The following is an 18,029-nucleotide window of genomic DNA, read 5'->3' on the forward strand; positions in this document are numbered from 1 at the left end:
TATATTTCAGATCTCCTTAGCCTGCACCTACCCACTCAAACTCTGCGCTCCTCCAGTCAGATGCTTTTACTGGTTCCATGCTCCCAGTTAAAATCTAGAGGTGACAGGGCTCTCTCCATTGCCGCCCCAAGACTCTGGAACAGTCTTCCCTCTTTTATAAAATCCTTTTCCTCCTTGGAAATCTTCAAATCAAATTTGAAAACCTGCCTATTTTCCAATTCTTTCGGATCTCTTTGACACCGCTTTTATTCTGTTTTAGCTATTTGGTCTTTTAACTCATTGGATGATGTATGCATTTGTATACATATACACGTATTTTATGTGTGGATGTTGGTCATACACTTTCCATCTCCAGGCAGAAAAAAATCCCTTATAATGGGATTGAGGAATGGAGAATATGGTGGGAGATAAACAACTAAAAAGCGTGGGTGGACAGTGAACCAGTTACAGACTCTGAAACACACATGATACACAATACGGACTTGGAGAGGTCACTATTGTGAAGCATAATCAGAGTATGATTACTGCACGGTGCTGTAATTTATACAGTGTTGAGAGTATGCATCAATTGTGGGATTGTATGGGACTTACTTGCACATAGTTGTATTCCAATTCTTTGACTCTTTCTGAATTGCATTGAAATGGCAATAGAGCTGGTTATATCATATATATTATATAACCATATTATGACTATCTTCTTCTGGGAAACGACACGGTTGGTCCTGCCGTCTCCCGACTGGATCTTCTCCTTCACTCCATCCACGTCTGACCAAGTCTCGCTTGTGCTCCTTTTCCTAGAGAAAAACAGAAAGAAAAAAACCTCCCTAGTCTAACCTTGTTGTATTAGTATTAGCTAGCAGTTTTTAGCCTATTGATTCTATTTAATTTCCAAGTCTGGGACATTCTCTTCAGACTCTCTGGACCCAGAGAAATGTCCCCCTTACTTTAATTAGTTATGTGTTAGCATGTTTGATCCTCTGCAGCTCAACATGTCAGTCTCAATAATTCAATTCAGTCATAGTGCTGTACTGATGCTTTTTTATTATTTTGATTTTTTTTTCTGAATTTTGCTTTTTTTGAATACTAAAATCCACCAAATCGTCCACACGTCATCACAGCACCACTCTGAAAAAAAAAAAAAACCCTCATCCGGCCCCACTCCTCGCAGCAGGATTGGCAACTGAACAATATAATATATATTATGTAGAAATAATCTGGTTCATCCCCAGATTATTTGTGTGCAAGGCACAGTCCAGTGTTCATACACTGACCCTATTTCGAAATATGTTGTTGTCTTCTATTATTTTTCTTTGTATTTCCCGTACTGTGATGGCATTATTTTCTAGACCCATCTTTATCAGTTCATTCTCCTTTTCAGGAGACAAAAGACATCCTTCCTCATTGTTAGACCATGGTTGACCACATGGTCAGCCAAAGTGGCTCTGATCTCATCAGAGATTACATTCCTTCACCTTCGTCCTCTGTGTCCTCCTCCTCTTACTCTCACTCCTCTGCCCCGGTTTACAATGTTGGCATCCATTGCTCCAAAACAGAAGAACTCACCTGTTGCCCTTTTATAAAGCTTTGATTTCTTAATTGCAGTTATGCGTGATAGGTGTTTGCCCACGTGATGAGTTAGTATGCAAAGTAGGGCAACTGAGTTTACAATTTTGAAAGACAGTGTGTTTCTTGTGCAAACAAGAGATTTTCTTCATGAAGATCGTGCCAAATGCAGAGAAGTGTGTTTTGAAAAAAAGTGTGTTTTAAAACTGAAATTTGAGTGTAAAGCAGGAATTGTGCCTGTAGTTTTACAGAATTGGTTCAGGGGTGTGGTGCATTCAATTCAATTCAATTCAATTTTATTTATATAGCGCCAAATCACAACAAAAGTCGCCTCAAGGCGCTTTATATTGTACAGTAGATAGCACAATAATAAATACAGAGAAAAACCCAACAATCATATGACCCCCTATGAGCATCAGTAACATGTTGTAGTCATTGTGTCTGAAGTACAACTAATTGTGTGTAAACAGTTGGGAAAAACTGTTAAATGTTTAACTGATTATATAAATATGTATTTACAGTAAATTATATTAAACCCACAGATTAACTACTTAACGTTATGTGGAAGATGTTTACTATACCGAATAAACGCTAATATTAATGTGAGATGAAAAAACAAACAAACTAGGAGACAGTGTAGCTACTCCAGTTTAATGGTTTACTATCGCATTTACTACTACTATAGTTTCAGACGGGTAAGGGCTAATCCTAACATAAACATTACTGTACAAACATTAACATAAACATAGTATCCATGGGACACACTAACTGAACTCCCTAAAATTGACCCATTCAGAGCTGACATCACAGCACCAGGGTGTAGGTATTTTAAATGCTCGTGCACTGCGGTCATACTTTCGTAGAAGGAAAGCAAGTCTGCATTAAAGTTCATTTTCTGTGGAGTGCCTTACATTTTTTAAAATCTCCACTTGCATTTTCTTCCACCCTCCAACAAATCGTTACAGCCCTGGTAGGCAGCTGTGAACCATCCTCATCTCTTTCAAGAGCACGTATTCTTTTTCTTCATTGCACTTTCTGCTGCCACAAGTCGATGTTGCTGACTTGTTTCTGGCCACCTGACTGAGAGGACCGGGAACACTTTGCCCATTGCTGCTTTGGTAGTTAGATTAGATTAGATTAGATAAAACTTTATTAATCCCTCGGGTGGGTTCCTCCGGGAAATTCGGTTTCCAATAGCACAGCACCGACAGAAGTTACAGAATGTGAGCAGAAATATACCATATATACACATATATAGTTCTCACATATAAATATATATATATATGTAGTTCTATACACATATATATAGTTCTCCATGTATGTAGCAACACTGAGTTCTGAGGTCATCCTGCTGAAAGATCAAGAGAGTGTAAGATGGGGTATAAGCTGAGGTCTCTTTGTTTGGCAGCTTTTTCAGGTGGCATTCTTTCCAGTCTGCTGGGATCTTTTCTTCTTCCCTTCTTCTGAGCCGTCCGTGTTCCCAGGTGACTTTAAAGGGGGCAGTGTAGCTCCCATTTTGTGCTGGATTTGCTCCTTTATGTCAGCACAACATGAGCTTGCTGTAATGTCACCACAGTTCACCCAGTTCACCCCTAGAAAAACATGCTGCCCACGCCACCCCTCAGCACTGAAACACTGTAGTTTTACTGTGATTAGCTTTCAATCGCTTGAAAACCATACTGCTTCTCTCCCCACTCACTCTAGGGAACAGTCACACAGGACTATGAAGTGGTTCTGGTCACTAGGTGAAATCAGTCACAGAGAAAAACCTTGCATCATCAGCACAAGCCGCTGCCTGCTCTTGGAGAGTGTAATTCATAATTTTTTATAGCTACAATTTGCAGGTGTCTTCTAAATGCAGGCAATCAGTTCCCGAACATGGCAGCTACGAGAATACACTTACTGAGTGTGTGTGTGATTCCACCCCTTTAAAGTGTTTCTTTGCATAACAAGGAAATTGTGTTTTAGCTTTCATGCAAACTGCTCATTTAAGTATGAGTGAGTCATTTGTCAGGAAACACAAAAAGTAAACAAAATTAACTTCTTGACATCCTCTTGGTCATCAGCTACCCATCTGCTATTAGGTTTTTAGTAAAAGCTAAAATCTCCTAGAAGAGATGCAGGGTTTACAACAGTAAATGTGATGTCTAATTCGAACCAGTGCCAGTAATCTGGTGGATGTCGGGAGTTAAATAAGCATTCATGTCTGTTGCCGTGAGAACCAGTTTCCCTTTTACACCATCAAAATGATGACAATTTGTAAAAGGGACAAAACTATGTCCAGCCCAAATGTTTTACATTTTACATAATTCAAAAGCCTGCTCAAGATTAAAAGTGGCGTTTAGGTTTGTGATAGCTAAATTTAAAGACTTAGGAAATTACAGGAAAATGATTATGACGTAAATTAAGCACCACTCTCTAACATTAAAGCTATATAATACTCTTTTTGTTAAGCTGAAAGAATGCACCTCTTCCTCTTTGTCCTTCTAATCTGTTTTTTTCTCAGGCCTTGTTGTGGCTCCTCTGCTGTCTGTTATCCAAAATCATAGTTAGAATCATGCACTTGTATATCATGGAGCTAGCATACATATCTGTTCCCCGGATAATGTTGAAAGAAGTGTATAAATGAAACTTGCAGGATTGTCCCGGTGAGCGCTTGCATAAACTTTCACTGTATATGCTTTTGCTTCCTTGCAAGTAAAATAAATGTTTTGGAACTCGCAACTCTGTGTCTCACTACATTAGGGAATTATTTTAACAGCTTTGTCTTCTGAGGTGGATTTACACATCTCTTCATCTGTTCATTTCTCTCAACAATGACCGATAACATGTAAGGGGGAGTCTGGAACTCCTGATAAGGCCTGTGCCGGAAACACGAGGCTGGCAGCTGGAGAGGAAGTCCATAGTTTGTTCATGGGGACACAGGAAAGCGAGAGAAACAGTCTGGGACTGACGCAAAATCCTATGCTATACAGGTAGGTTAAAATCTCAGTTTACGGGTCAAGGACCCATAGGAGTAATGGGCAGAAGCCATTAAAAAACTGCGATCTGGGATTGCTGAGATGTGCATATTAAAATAGCATAATAAAAATATTCGAATAAAAGCTAGAGCAGGTTGCAGGTTGATTGTCATTGTCTGCAGTGTCGCTGTTCTGTCAAACCTGGCGGTGCTAACTGAGTTGACATTTTGTCATATCAACTGGTTGGCTGACTGAATTCTAAAAACTTGAATAAATAATACATAAATAAATAAATAAATAAAATAAGTAAATGAGTAAAATAAATATAATACACAGAAGCCGAAATAGAGAGTCGATTCTAAAATTTAAACAGTATATATATATATATATATACAGCACATATGTAATTGGTAGGCTTGTGATGACCATTGCCAATGACCTGATTAGGTGGTAAGAGATTCCTAGGACTTCTAAGGAATCTGAAGAAAGCGGAAGAGTAACATCGACTCAAGTGAGTGTGCTATGAAGTAGTGACTGTATTCCTGCGTAAAAATGTAGTGGGATGAAAGATATGAAGGTTGCCAGGTCCTCAGCCACTCATCCCTCCTTTGCTAAAGTCCTCACAACCTCGACAGCAGGTTGCCGATTCGAGTCAGCTCCTTTCTACAACACTTCAGCCAACATTCCTGCAACCAGGGATCCAACTATACATCCCTCTAACCCAGCAGTTTCTCCTCCTCCCATCAGTGAAGCTTTAAGCAGCAAATGACCAAGCTTTGTAGCCCAGGCCCCTTTACTTCAAACTGACACTGCTCAGTGTTCGCTGGCCTCAGCAATTCCTCCTCCCAACCCACTGGCCCCCAAACCTCCTCCTGTATCCGTTAACATTCGCCAACAAATCATTGCTGGCAAATACACAGCAAATCTCTGGAGTTGAATGTTCTGGAGTTAGGCATAAAAGTATGCAACAGTTACATTATTTTTCACCTTATACTACAGTCAGTGTTGGGGAGTACTCTAAAGCAGTGTAATATTTAAGTGTTCATTTACTGGGTGCTGAGGAGTCTAATTCAACACGTTGCTGGTGTTGGTAGCCGTTAACGCGCCTACCTGTGTTTCTCTCTTGGACTCCGACGTGTAGGAGGGTAAAACACTTTATTTACTTTGGGATTTTCTGTGAGTGTAGTAGGTTATTTGTATATATTTGGTTACACGGATGCGTGAGTAAAATATAAAGTTAACTGACTAGTGCTACATGTGTTTCTGCATGTTACGCTGATTCTGTGATAACAGCTAGGCTAACATTAGTCAAAACATAGCTAACTTACTTATCTTACTATATTTTAAAAAACACATTTCACATTGTCAATGAAAATGTTTATTTTTATTTCTTTTTTTTAACAGTAACGTTTCATTACATGTTAGCTAACTACTGTAATATTCTGTTTAGACTCATGGTAATGGCTATATTTGACCAAAGAGAGGCGTAGCCTGCATTGAAAGAGGCGTTGACAAGGTACCATTAACATCACATTAGTTAGTCCTGCTTCACACTGAGATATGCATGAAACCCTGTCTCCAGAACTGAAAAGACAATTTTACAAGAACACGACAAACACATGGTCACATTGTCTGCTAAATCTAGCCTAGCTAAATGGATTTTAAGCAATGTCTAGTGTGGACAGGCTAACTCAATATATGAAAGTGTTTATGGATTAAGTTATAAACAGTTTACATAAAGTTACCATAAACAGCTTCTTCTCCCACATGTTGTTTCATATTAGTAAACATGTTTTTTTTTCTGTAGGTGGCCAAGATGTTGATAAAAGTAAAACACAGAGAGACAAAGAAATATGTAAAATTGGAAGAGGTCTGTTTCACAGACGAGTGCAGGTAAGTTATGCATGGTTTGTACTATGTCATTAAAGAGGAAATGATAATGTTGTTATTAACTGAGTCATGATTTTTCTTCAGTGCAGCAGAAGTTTCTCATACCAGAAAATGCAGCACTGAAAGTGAGCAGGATATAGAGGTGGATGAGGATGTCTTTCCTGAACTTGCAACAGTCAAATAAGTTTGTTTTGTCATCTATACAGCTGAAGGTAAGTAAATATATGCTCTGATAGATTTTGTAGGATTTGATTTGTACAGTTACTCTTAAATAAAAATTTTTAATTTGTCTAATATCCTGTGGTAGCAATCACAAAATGCTGTATTCATGGCTCAACAGTAAGTTGGATATATCACATGCATTTCAGACATCCTGGAAATGGTAAATGGCCTGTATTTGTATAGCGCTTTACTAATCCCTAAGGACCCCAAAGCGCTTCACACATTCAGTCGTGAAAACTGCCCAGCACATCGCCGGAGCAGCACTTCCTGCCATAAAAGACATCTACAGGAAGCGGTGTCTGAAAAGGGCTGGGAAAATCATCAGAGACCCCAGTCTCCCATCACATGGACTCTTCACCCTCCTGCCCTCTGGGAGGCGCTACAGGAGCCTCCGGACTAAGACCACCAGGTACCGGAACAGCTTCTTCCCCACAGCTGTCAGACTCCTGAACTCTGCCTCCTGACATCTGACAGCCTCTGTAGAAATTATCCACACCCTCACTTATCTTAACTGCACTACTGTATAGCTCTGTGTAAATAATCATTCTGTACATACAATAATTTTTAACCTTACAACTGTTTACAACTTGCATAGTTCCCATTTCTGTATAACTGTATATCTCATATTTCTGTAAAGTTATTTATTTCATACTCTGTATAGTTTTTCATATTTATATCCTGTTCATATTCAATTCAATTCAATTCAATTCAATTTTATTTATATAGCGCCAAATCACAACAAAAGTCGCCTCAAGGCGCTTTATATTGTACAGTAGATAGCACAATAATAAATACAGAGAAAAACCCAACAATCATATGACCCCCTATGAGCAAGCACTTTGGCGACAGTGGGAAGGAAAAACTCCCTTTTAACAGGAAGAAACCTCCGGCAGAACCAGGCTCAGGGAGGGGCAGCCATCTGCTGAGACCGGTTGGGGTGAAAGAAGAAAAACAGGATGAAAGACATGCTGTGGAAGAGAGACAGAGATTAATAACAGATATGATTCGATGCAGAGAGGTCTATTAACACATAGTGAGTGAGAAAGGTGACTGGAAGGGAAAAACTCAATGTATCCATATCCTGTACATAGCTTGTACTCACTACAGCCTGTACATACCTATAGTTATAGAATATTCACAACATACTTCATACCGTGTACATTATAACATACCACAATAGACCCATTTCTGTAATATACTTGCATATCTATATTATTGCTAATATATATTGTAATATATCTATATCACTAAAGCACTTCTGGATGGATGCAAACTGCATTTCGTTGCCCTGTACCTGTGCATGTGCAATGACAATAAAGTTGAATTCTATTCTATTCTATTCTATTCTATTCTGTCCACCCATTCACACACACATTCACACACTGGAAACTACGTAACTGGTCAGATCTAACAGACTATGTAACACTCACACCTTGTAGTATGTAAATTGTATATTTCCAAAATGAAATACAAAATAACCATCTCTTCTCCTGGGAGAAAGTATAATCTAATCAAAGCATGCAGTTTACTGGCCCTATGTGCGTAAATGGTAGTGTTGTTGTGGTTGATTTTTGATTGTATATGCCTTATATTTTTATTTGTCACCCTCAGATTTTACTGTCCTGAAGCAACATGTGGAAGAGCCCTCATCTCCAAGTCTAACAGATACATCCCATGCGGTAAAAAAATACATTTTAAAATATATTTTGAAATATATTTCAAAATAAATATATATGTGCTAAAATACATTTCAAAATATATAAATATATTTTAAAATGTATTTTAGCGCATATATTTTTTGGCCATTTTTTGTATATTTTGAAATGTGTTTTAACGCATATATTTTTTGGCCATTTTTTGATATTTTGAAATATATTTCAAAATACAATTTAAACTTATTTAAAATCATCCAAAAATATATCAATTTAACCCTTCATATATTTCTAAGAAAACACATTCACATGTAACAGCTGAAAGAAATCTTTATTTGATGTCTAAAACATACATATAGCATATCAATCAAGCAAGGAATATTCATTTTACAATTTTATTGTCATTACATACTTAAACACTCTAAAAGAAACACACACACACACACACACATATACATACATATATATACATATATATGTATATATATACAGTGGAACCCCGACTTACGAAATTAATTCGTTCCCGAGGGTCTTTCGTAAGTCGAAAATTTTCATAGGTCGAAGCACCCATCGCGCCTGTTGAGTGAGGCGATGCTGAACGATAGGCTATAGGCTAATTGCTAACTAGAACAACAATACGTTGTTCAAGTGGAACAGCGAAGCGCAATCACGAAAGCCAAGGGGTTGTCACATGATTCGGAAGGCATTGTGGGCATTGTAGGCTCAGGCAATCAGAGCCAGCGGATTTCGTTACACGGGCACTTTGCCATAACAAGGGCAGAAATATTGCCGTTCAGTGCCTTTGTAACTTGAATTTTTCGTTAAACGGGGTATTCGTAAGTCGGGGTTCCACTGTATATATATATGTATGTGTATATGTGTGTGTGATTGTATGAACATAAGTCAACATACTTAAAATGTAATTTCTTTTCCTTTTCCAGCAGTCTCAGTTCCCCCAGCTTTCACTGCAATCTTCAAAGCCCTTCTGGACACATTGGGAAACCTCTTCCTTACTGCCACTGTAACAAACAACAGTCACAGTTCTATTACTTTTATCAGATTTAAAATAAAAATATGTTTTATGTTAGCTGGCTTCATTTAGCAAACAGATAATTCTGTTTATATAGATACAGATATTAATACAGATATATTTTACGCATAATTTTACCTCTTTTTTTTCCTAGATGGAAAGTCTATCCAGTTCACATTACAGTAATGCTAACACCCCTTTTGGTCATCTCTCCTTACCCTCCAGCATTCATAAATCTGTTGACCTTCTTTGTCTGAGACCACCCACTACAATGCATCATCACCTACTTGTGCAATTTTTTTAGTGGTTGCAAAGTAAGTTACTTGTGCTGTATGCAATTTTAGATACACAGAAAGTCTTCACTTACTATATATGGCTGTCATAGTGTCCTAGGGCAGTTCTTCACTCTGCGCCAATGTCCGTTTTGTTCTGTCCTCCTATAAAAAGCATGAACATTTGAGTGTCTGACTAGTTTTAGATTTCCAAAAATCTGATATTTGTACAACTAAACATTTAAACTACAATGATATGCTATTGAGAGATACTTTTATGGGTACTTTTTGGTAAAGAAACTGGTGACAGAGAAGTAAGCTTTTTAAAATACTATTAGCATTTGAACTGACTTTCAAAGCTGTTTACCTTTTAAATTGCTGTGGATCAAAACCTCCAGTGGGAAGGCGGCCATTAGAAGAACACGCACCACTGAACCTGAAAACAACAAAAACAAACAAAAAACAGAACAATATATAAGAATCCGGTAGGGTAATAAATCTCTTCTGAAGCAATATAGTTCATTTTGGGTGAAAAACAAAACATTCCTCTAAAATATATATACTGACATCAGCAATCAACATCATGATTGCAATTATTTCCCTTCTAGTCCATCTACTGCTCTGTGCATGTGTCAAGCACTACGACTGTATCTATGCATATAAATTCACCATAAATATCCTGCAAAAATGTCTTGTTATGGTCAAAAAAGGCCAACAAAAAAGGCATTCAAAATAAATAAATAATAATAAAAATAACATGATGTAATTAAAATGCACAACTTACATTAAGGACATCTGTATTTGTATCCACAGGCTAAAAGTAAAACAGTAAATGTGTTAGTAATAGTCCAGGTATTTGTAAAAAACAAACAAACAAAAAAAAAACGAGGCAGTAACTGTGACTCTTCTAGTGGGATGCTAAATGCAGAGATTTATATTTACAGTATAATACTGCATGTACAGGTAACTGTGTTGTGAACTGTAACTGAATATCAGAGAATCTCAAAGAAATTAAATGTATTTAGTTTTTTAATTTATCAATCATAAAACCGTCTGTTTTGTAGGCCTGTTACGATAACAACTTTTTGTTGGTCTGTATATTGCCCCATAAACAATTGCGACAAATTATGTCATTGTCATTTTAAGACCATTTTGTCTTTGAATGTATAATCATAATATAACACCATAATAATGCAAGATCTACACACTTTCAATTGACAAACCAACATCTAATTCTTAAAGTATTTAGATCATTGAAATTAGGTATCAAAATATTAGATACCTTAAAAACTTGTATAAATAGTAAATTTTCTAACAAATTGAAAACAATGTTAATTAATGTTATTGTTTTGTTATTATTATATTTTATTTTTGTAATTTTTTATGTAAATATAATGGCAGATATATTGCATCATCAACAATTATTGAGGTCATGTACATATATTGTGCATTAAGTCGATATATCGATTATTGTGACGGGCCTACTGTTTTGGTATCATAACAAGCTTGCCAAATATGCATGACCACTAAGCAATGTCTAAGCAGTAGTACTGGTCTGAATGACAACAAACATAGCTAGTGTTTGGGAAAATCTGTTAGAAAACAGTTATTATTTCAATAATTATGCTTAGTATGTGACACAGACACTGCATAAAAAACTACAACAACAAATACTTACTTTAGGAGAATGGGAGAGGGCAGCATGAGGTTGAGACTGTTCCCTGCTCAGATGCAGTGTACAAGGACAATCAGGGCTGTCACAACAATGGGGTGGGGCCAAGTGGCTGCAACCCTAGGTACAATGTACAAGTATATATAATTACATATAATATGTGATAATATAATATAATATGTGAATAAAGCAAGAATCTGTTTAGGTTAGTTACTGTGCTGACTGATGCTTGCTAGGTTTATATGATTGTAAACTGCACAAAAACAACAACAGCAACAACATTAATGATAACGACAAACAAAATTACTTAGATTCATGTAAATCTCACATCAGGAAGATCTGCATTCGATTTCATGGGCTGAAATAAATAGGCAGAAATATTACTGCTAAACAACCAAATAAAACCCTAAAAAAGCAAGGAAATGTGGAACATTGTAATTAGTGAATACTAATAAAGCATAACTGTGCTTTGTTTCTCACCTTGGTAAGTAAGTGCTCTGTAGCCAGAAGGAGAGGTGGGATTTCTGTAAAAGTCAAATTAAATGTCAATATTGTATATAACAAGTGTAAAAAGTTGTATTTGTAAATGGTAAATGGCCTGTATTTGTATAGCGCTTTACTAGTCCCTAAGGACCCCAAAGCGCTTTACACATCCAGTCATCCACCCATTCACACACACATTCACACACTGGTGATGGCAAGCTACGTTGTAGCCACAGCCACCCTGGGGCGCACTGACAGAGGCGAGGCTGCCGGACACTGGTGCCACCGGGCCCTCTGACCACCACCAGTAGGCAACGGGTGAAGTGTCTTGCCCAAGGACACAACGACCGAGACTGTCCAAGCCAGGGCTCAAACCGGCAATCTTCCGATTGCAAGGCGAGCTCCCAACTCTTGAGCCACGATCGCCCCATTTGTAATTTCTTTTCCCTTTCTGAGAAGGCAGAATAATAAGAAAAGGCAAAAGTACGTCACAATATAATGAATTAAGTTACATATTTTGATTACCAAATTATGGAAGCGTGGAGCTGCCACCCAGGCAAAAGAAAAATAGAGCTATATCACGTTATAACGTGAAAAGTTTATTGTTCTAACGTTATGCTTTTCATGTTTGTATAATATAATATCACGTTATTATAATACACATAATTATCACGTTCGCACAATATTGTACGAACGTGAAAATTATGTATATTGAAACAGGTTTACCTTTTAGGTGACATGAATGAGTTGAAGGGAAGTTATGAACTGTTTCTGAGAGACAAATAACACCAGCATCCTTTTCTAAGTAGCGGGCAGCTGGTAACTGTGCAGGGGCGGATCTAGCAAAGTGCTGCCAGGTGTCCAGGTAAGGCATTAACAGAGAAACACTCAAAAAAATGAAACGTTGACTTTAATTAAAATTATTTTGTCAACAGGTTCCACGAAATTGCATTGTGTTAGTTTAAAGCAAAAATCTTTAGTTCATCTAATTTTAAAAAACTACTTAAGATTAACAAGAGATATTTAAGACTACCTAAATCAAATTATGTTGTATGAACATAAATGATATATTTACAGGTTAGATAGTTTAGGTTAGTTACTTCAACACATTTCTTATTTGTGGCAGTAAAATGTTAAATTTAAGTTAGATTAATTCAAATATTATATTTTCAGCCACCTTGTGCTTTACTAATTAGTTTTACATAAATCTATTTTGTCAACAGGTTCCACACAAATGAATTAAGTACATCCAACTTATTTTTTTAAATTTCCTTTATTGCCAACACATTCAGTGAGCATTTGTGTAAACCCAGTCCAAAATAAAACACAACAGCTCATTAGGGTTAGTAACTAACAGTATGTAGACAGATGCAACATCAAGACTTTAAATTAAATGTCTGTATCTGCCAGAAATAGAAGAAAAAAACATTGAAGACCATATAACATGTTGATAAGATGACACTTGAGTTACGCACATGTGATGCTAGTAAGGTCTGTGGAGTGTTTTTTCTTTTAGTGTCTAAAATGGATAGCAAAGTTGCTATTTGCAATGATTGCTTAGGGTCAGTCCAGTAACACAACACCAATGAAGTGCTTTCCTTTAACAATGCAAAGTGAAGTGTCCACCTCAACAGCCACAATTAAAAAAAATTAATGTTGTAATAATAATAATAATAATAATAATAATAATAAATAGTCCACTGATATTAGCAATCAAAGAAAATTATATCACCATCCCAAATAAAACTTAAATAAAGCATGCCAGCATTATGGTCTAACAATAAAACAGCTTGTCAGCTTTCAGTTTTTTTGCAACAGCACAGCAGTAACCATTTAACACTTGCCACCCTCAACGTTTATTTTACCAGTGTTTGGGCAAAAAACTTGGGTTGTAAACATTTTAACATGGAAACAATTGTTCGTCTTTAAAAGTCCGCAAAATATACATTCATCCTGCATTCCTAACTTATCCTTATTCTCAGTATGTATTGCAATTACCTTTACAATGCACACAATGTAACACAAACAGAATATGAACATATTTCCACCTCATAACAATATACCTTGAACGCTAATATACACACCACCCTTCACCATTTCTGGTGCAGTATCATCTCTCAATTAAATCCTTTAAATCTCAATACTTTTGATTGTCTCTTACTAGCCCCCCCCTCCACCCACAAGAGTAAAATCTCTCAAATTGTAGTAGTTTACAAACTTTTCAAAATTTCTCTTAAATGTAATTTTCCCTTTATCTGTCATTTTCAACAAATTACCGTTTTATTCCCATTCAGCCTCTGAAAAACTGTCCATCTGACAGAACATTCATCATCCAAATTAAGGGTTGGCATATTCATTCAGTTTATTCTTGAGTATCTGTACCTTGGTCAAGAGTCTGCTGACATACAGATGAAGGAAGAGCTTCTGAAGTACTTCAAAGAAAGCTTTCAGTCTCGAGGTTAACTGAGATTCAGTGCATATATCCCACCCATTAAGAGTGCACATGCAGAGGCCATGTCTTCCAGGTCATGCAGAACACCCTAGATGGTTATACCCACATCGGCTGGAGGAGTGCTGACATCAGCTTTTTCGATGGTGAAGATAGCAAGGGTAATTTGTTCCAGCTCCCTCTGAACAGCTGTAGCTGTAGCTTAGACACAAAAACAAAGAAAAATGGTGTCCAGTTAAATTAAAAAAAAGAAAAGAAAAAAAAAAGGGCCAAAGCTACCCTTTAATGAAGTACACACAATATTAGGAACATGCAGCCCAGTGCGCTACTATTTTAGACTACAGATTCAACAATAAATATAAATAGTTTGAGTATACAAGAAGATTCCCCAAAACATTTAAACAGGTTCCATGCAAATTACAACAACAACAACACTACAACATGCAACAACATTAGTTATTCAAAATTTGGTTTAATACAGATAAAAAACTAAACTAAAATTACCAACCAATTATTCTTTGAAGAGGATGCTTGGGTCTTCATTCAGGTAAAAAGGTAGTGCCCTGAGGACACACTCCCTCCCCTTTTCAATAGTTTGCTTCTGTAGAGAGTGGCAGAGATACAGGAAGAGAAAACAGAAATACTTTAGGATGACACAAACTCACATTATACGCAAAATGAATGACAAATCCACTGCACAGATAGACATGTACACAAGACCAACTAATCATCACATGGACATGAATAGTTAACCTGTTGGGCAGGGTTTCCACCACATTATATATGTCCATAATGGAGGTATAGACAAACTAATACATCATCTTTTTTTGCATTCAAAAACTGATCTTTAACATAAAAACATTCACTTTTAACCCCCTCAATTTTTAACCCGAAATTGAGGGATCAGATTTTACTTATGTTTAGGTAATTTTCATTTTCCAAAGTTTTGAGTACCAAACTTTGTCTTGCTTAATATAAATGTAAGTACACTGTGCAGCTACCATACACTAGCTGTTTAAATTTGAAAGTGATCTTATTAGCCATAATATTTTGCTACCAACAGAATAACGCACCTGTGTGGCTATAATTTTAACACAAACATTTACACAAAATGCTAATGGAGCCATTACAGCTTTTATTGTTATTTATCAAGTTCCAAATAATATTGATCACAGCTGATCTGAAGAGAATTTCATACCTCAGGCCCTTGAACTGCAACCTTTACAATGGTTCAGATCTGGAGAAGAAATAACAGGGGCATGGGATGGGTCAGTAAAGAAAACTTAACTTATAAAACAGTTTTGTTTTTAAAAGTATAACAGTTCACATACCACATACAAGCTCAGCAGTACCACATACACCACATCAGTATAGGAGGGAGCAGGTAAAGGCAGGATCTGAAATTTATACAGTAAAACAAGAAATTCATTACTTAATTACAAGAAGCAAATTATTGATTGTATTACAACAAAATAAAATACTACTCAGAAGAAAAGCAAGAGATTGACACTGCTGTGCTAACTTTCTATAGAAGCAATTATCACCAGGTCTGTCGGCCTCCATTGTCTGTCCACTCATATGTCGTGAATAATTTTATTTAAAAAATTAAGTGTGTGATTTAACAAACTGTAATTTATAACTATGCTGATCTGTATAACTCCGCTAGGAAACATGTTGTATTTACAGACCAGTTTTACATAATACAGATTACTGATAGAGCATAACAATGGTGTCACAGTGGCTTTCGACCTCGACTTTTTGGATTTTAAATGTCACTTCATGCTATCCTTGCTATCCTATTCGATATTTATGACTCTCGGATTACAGTAAAGGAATCCCAAGAAAGCAAATGAAAAAATAACCCCATGAACCCCTGTAGCTAATCCCTTAATAAAACCAAAAACAATAAAAATGTTTCTTACACAGTCCACAAAATAAGCATGTCCAGAACCCAGTAAAACTAATGTAGAACAAGCGCACATAAACGATATAACATGTCTTATAAGACAAACGCATAAAATATAACCATGCTCGACATGTAGATACTACACAACATAGTCAAAGAAAAAAGTGGTCTTACCTCTCAAAGAAACAGCAGCTTGGCGCCAAAACAACGTTTTTAAGTTAAATTTGAAGTCTTGCGCATGAGCAGGCCCAAGCCGTGAAACCTTGTTGTTCTTCGCGGTTTCATTACAACTGTTTTTGCATTACTGCCACCTTGTGGATATACAAAGTATATCGATCCTAATTGACTTAACTTAAATGTTATGCCATCAAGTAACACATTAGTATTATGTACAGTGAATAATAGACACAATTACGTAGACTTGATTAGAAAAACATATGTTAACTTAACAAAAACATATATTTTAAGTAAAATGAAAATAAATAATTAATATACACTGAACAATCCACCTCATTCATTTTTTTGAGTGAAGGGGGGGACAAGGAAATACTTTTCTTTCTTATTCTCATTTAAAATGTCTCGCTTTTAAAAAAAATAATTATCTGAGTCTTACAACAAACAATTGATAGATTGATACATATATACCATCAGAACAGTGTACATCACTGTCACAACAGTGTTTATTTTCATTCAAAGGCTTTATGATTTTTCCTATAATGGTGGGCCGGTCTCTAGTCAAAATGCCCGGGACAATTGTTTTGTCCCAGTCCAGCTCTGTATGCAGCTCATCTGCAGTCTGGTGTTACCTACATCTTCCTATTCAGAAGGCAGAATTTCCGAGTTCTGAGTACAATCGAAAGCACCACGACTGCAGTTTTTGTGTTGGATGTAAAAAGCAGGCTAGAATCATGCGGCGGTCAACGACGGTCCAGGCGTGGGATTTCTCTCGTGGAAATGTGCACATTATTTTTTCCTTTCTATTGGTAGGTGGCACAGTGCACTTGTGGCAAGTAAGCAAGCTAGAAGACTGGCAATCTTGCTGGGTATCCAGTTACGGAAGCAACACATTAACAAGAGAATTCTGAGTAAAACCAAAGTTACTTTCCCTAGTAACTAGTTACTCTGAAAGTAACGAGTAACTTGAAGTAACTGAGTTACTTTTGATAGAAGTAACTAGTAATGTAACTAAGTTACTAATTTAAAGTAACTTACCCAACACTGGTGACAGGTAAAAGAAGCCGTCCTCAAAACAGAAAAATTCCACCTGGTACTGTGGAGGAGTTGGATCAACTGATGGGAAAATATTTTTCCAAGCATAGTTCTGTTGTGAATAACTCATAATGTTTTAATTTAGGGGGGCATGTAAATAATTTGCATTTACTGAATATGTACTTACTAAGTACCACTGTTCAAAAGTTGAATAAAGAAACAAACAAATGTTTGCCTATTTTTAATTAAAAACACTTTGTAGAATATCACATCAGTTACAATGTAGAATCAATGTCATGTATAGTTTACAAATGACAAAATGTTTACATAAAATCATGACAGCATTTATATAATATCACCCACTACTAGCATTCTGTAATTTACTGTCTCTTTTGAAAATGTATCACTACATATACAGCACAAGACTTTTAAGAGTATTTAACAAGAGCATTTTCCCCTGGTTTTACTACCACACTGGGGCACATGTTCACCAAAATGCAGCAAACCTTTGCCATCTTATCCAGGAGGGTCAGCTTTTTACCCACACATGGAAGAAGTAATCTGATTGGCATGGTGGTATGTAGTTTGAAACCAAGATTTCGTAGTGCCCCACGTGTAGTGTTGGAACCCAGTCAGGATTTGTTTCATTCATTTCATAGGCTGGTTTGCCTGCAATAATGCCAAATAACTAGCAAGTCTAGGTAGTTCTGCATGTTTGTTC

At 36.6% G+C, this 18,029-nt stretch overlaps 4 long non-coding RNA genes across 4 annotated transcripts; 1 reads left to right on the forward strand and 3 right to left on the reverse strand.

The window, feature by feature from the left end:
- Positions 1-4,451: 4,451 nt before the first annotated feature.
- Positions 4,452-6,841, forward strand: LOC120433876. Its single transcript, XR_005608811.1, has 5 exons — positions 4,452-4,538; positions 5,974-6,039; positions 6,331-6,416; positions 6,498-6,625; positions 6,782-6,841. It is a non-coding gene; the product is annotated as an uncharacterized LOC120433876 (long non-coding RNA).
- Positions 6,842-8,824: 1,983 nt separating this feature from the next.
- On the reverse strand, positions 8,825-10,436 carry LOC120434083. Its single transcript, XR_005608940.1, has 4 exons — positions 10,374-10,436; positions 9,957-10,025; positions 9,685-9,754; positions 8,825-9,306 (listed from the first exon to the last, which is right to left on the reverse strand). It is a non-coding gene; the product is annotated as an uncharacterized LOC120434083 (long non-coding RNA).
- An 831-nt stretch (positions 10,437-11,267) lies between these two features.
- Positions 11,268-11,788, reverse strand: LOC120434085. Its single transcript, XR_005608941.1, has 3 exons — positions 11,742-11,788; positions 11,569-11,619; positions 11,268-11,381 (listed from the first exon to the last, which is right to left on the reverse strand). It is a non-coding gene; the product is annotated as an uncharacterized LOC120434085 (long non-coding RNA).
- Positions 11,789-15,389: 3,601 nt separating this feature from the next.
- On the reverse strand, positions 15,390-16,585 carry LOC120433871. Its single transcript, XR_005608807.1, has 3 exons — positions 16,274-16,585; positions 15,525-15,590; positions 15,390-15,430 (listed from the first exon to the last, which is right to left on the reverse strand). It is a non-coding gene; the product is annotated as an uncharacterized LOC120433871 (long non-coding RNA).
- Positions 16,586-18,029: the final 1,444 nt, after the last annotated feature.

This window comes from Oreochromis aureus, linkage group 17 (genome assembly GCF_013358895.1).
Source record: "Oreochromis aureus strain Israel breed Guangdong linkage group 17, ZZ_aureus, whole genome shotgun sequence".
NCBI classification, from domain to species: Eukaryota; Metazoa; Chordata; class Actinopteri; order Cichliformes; family Cichlidae; genus Oreochromis; species Oreochromis aureus.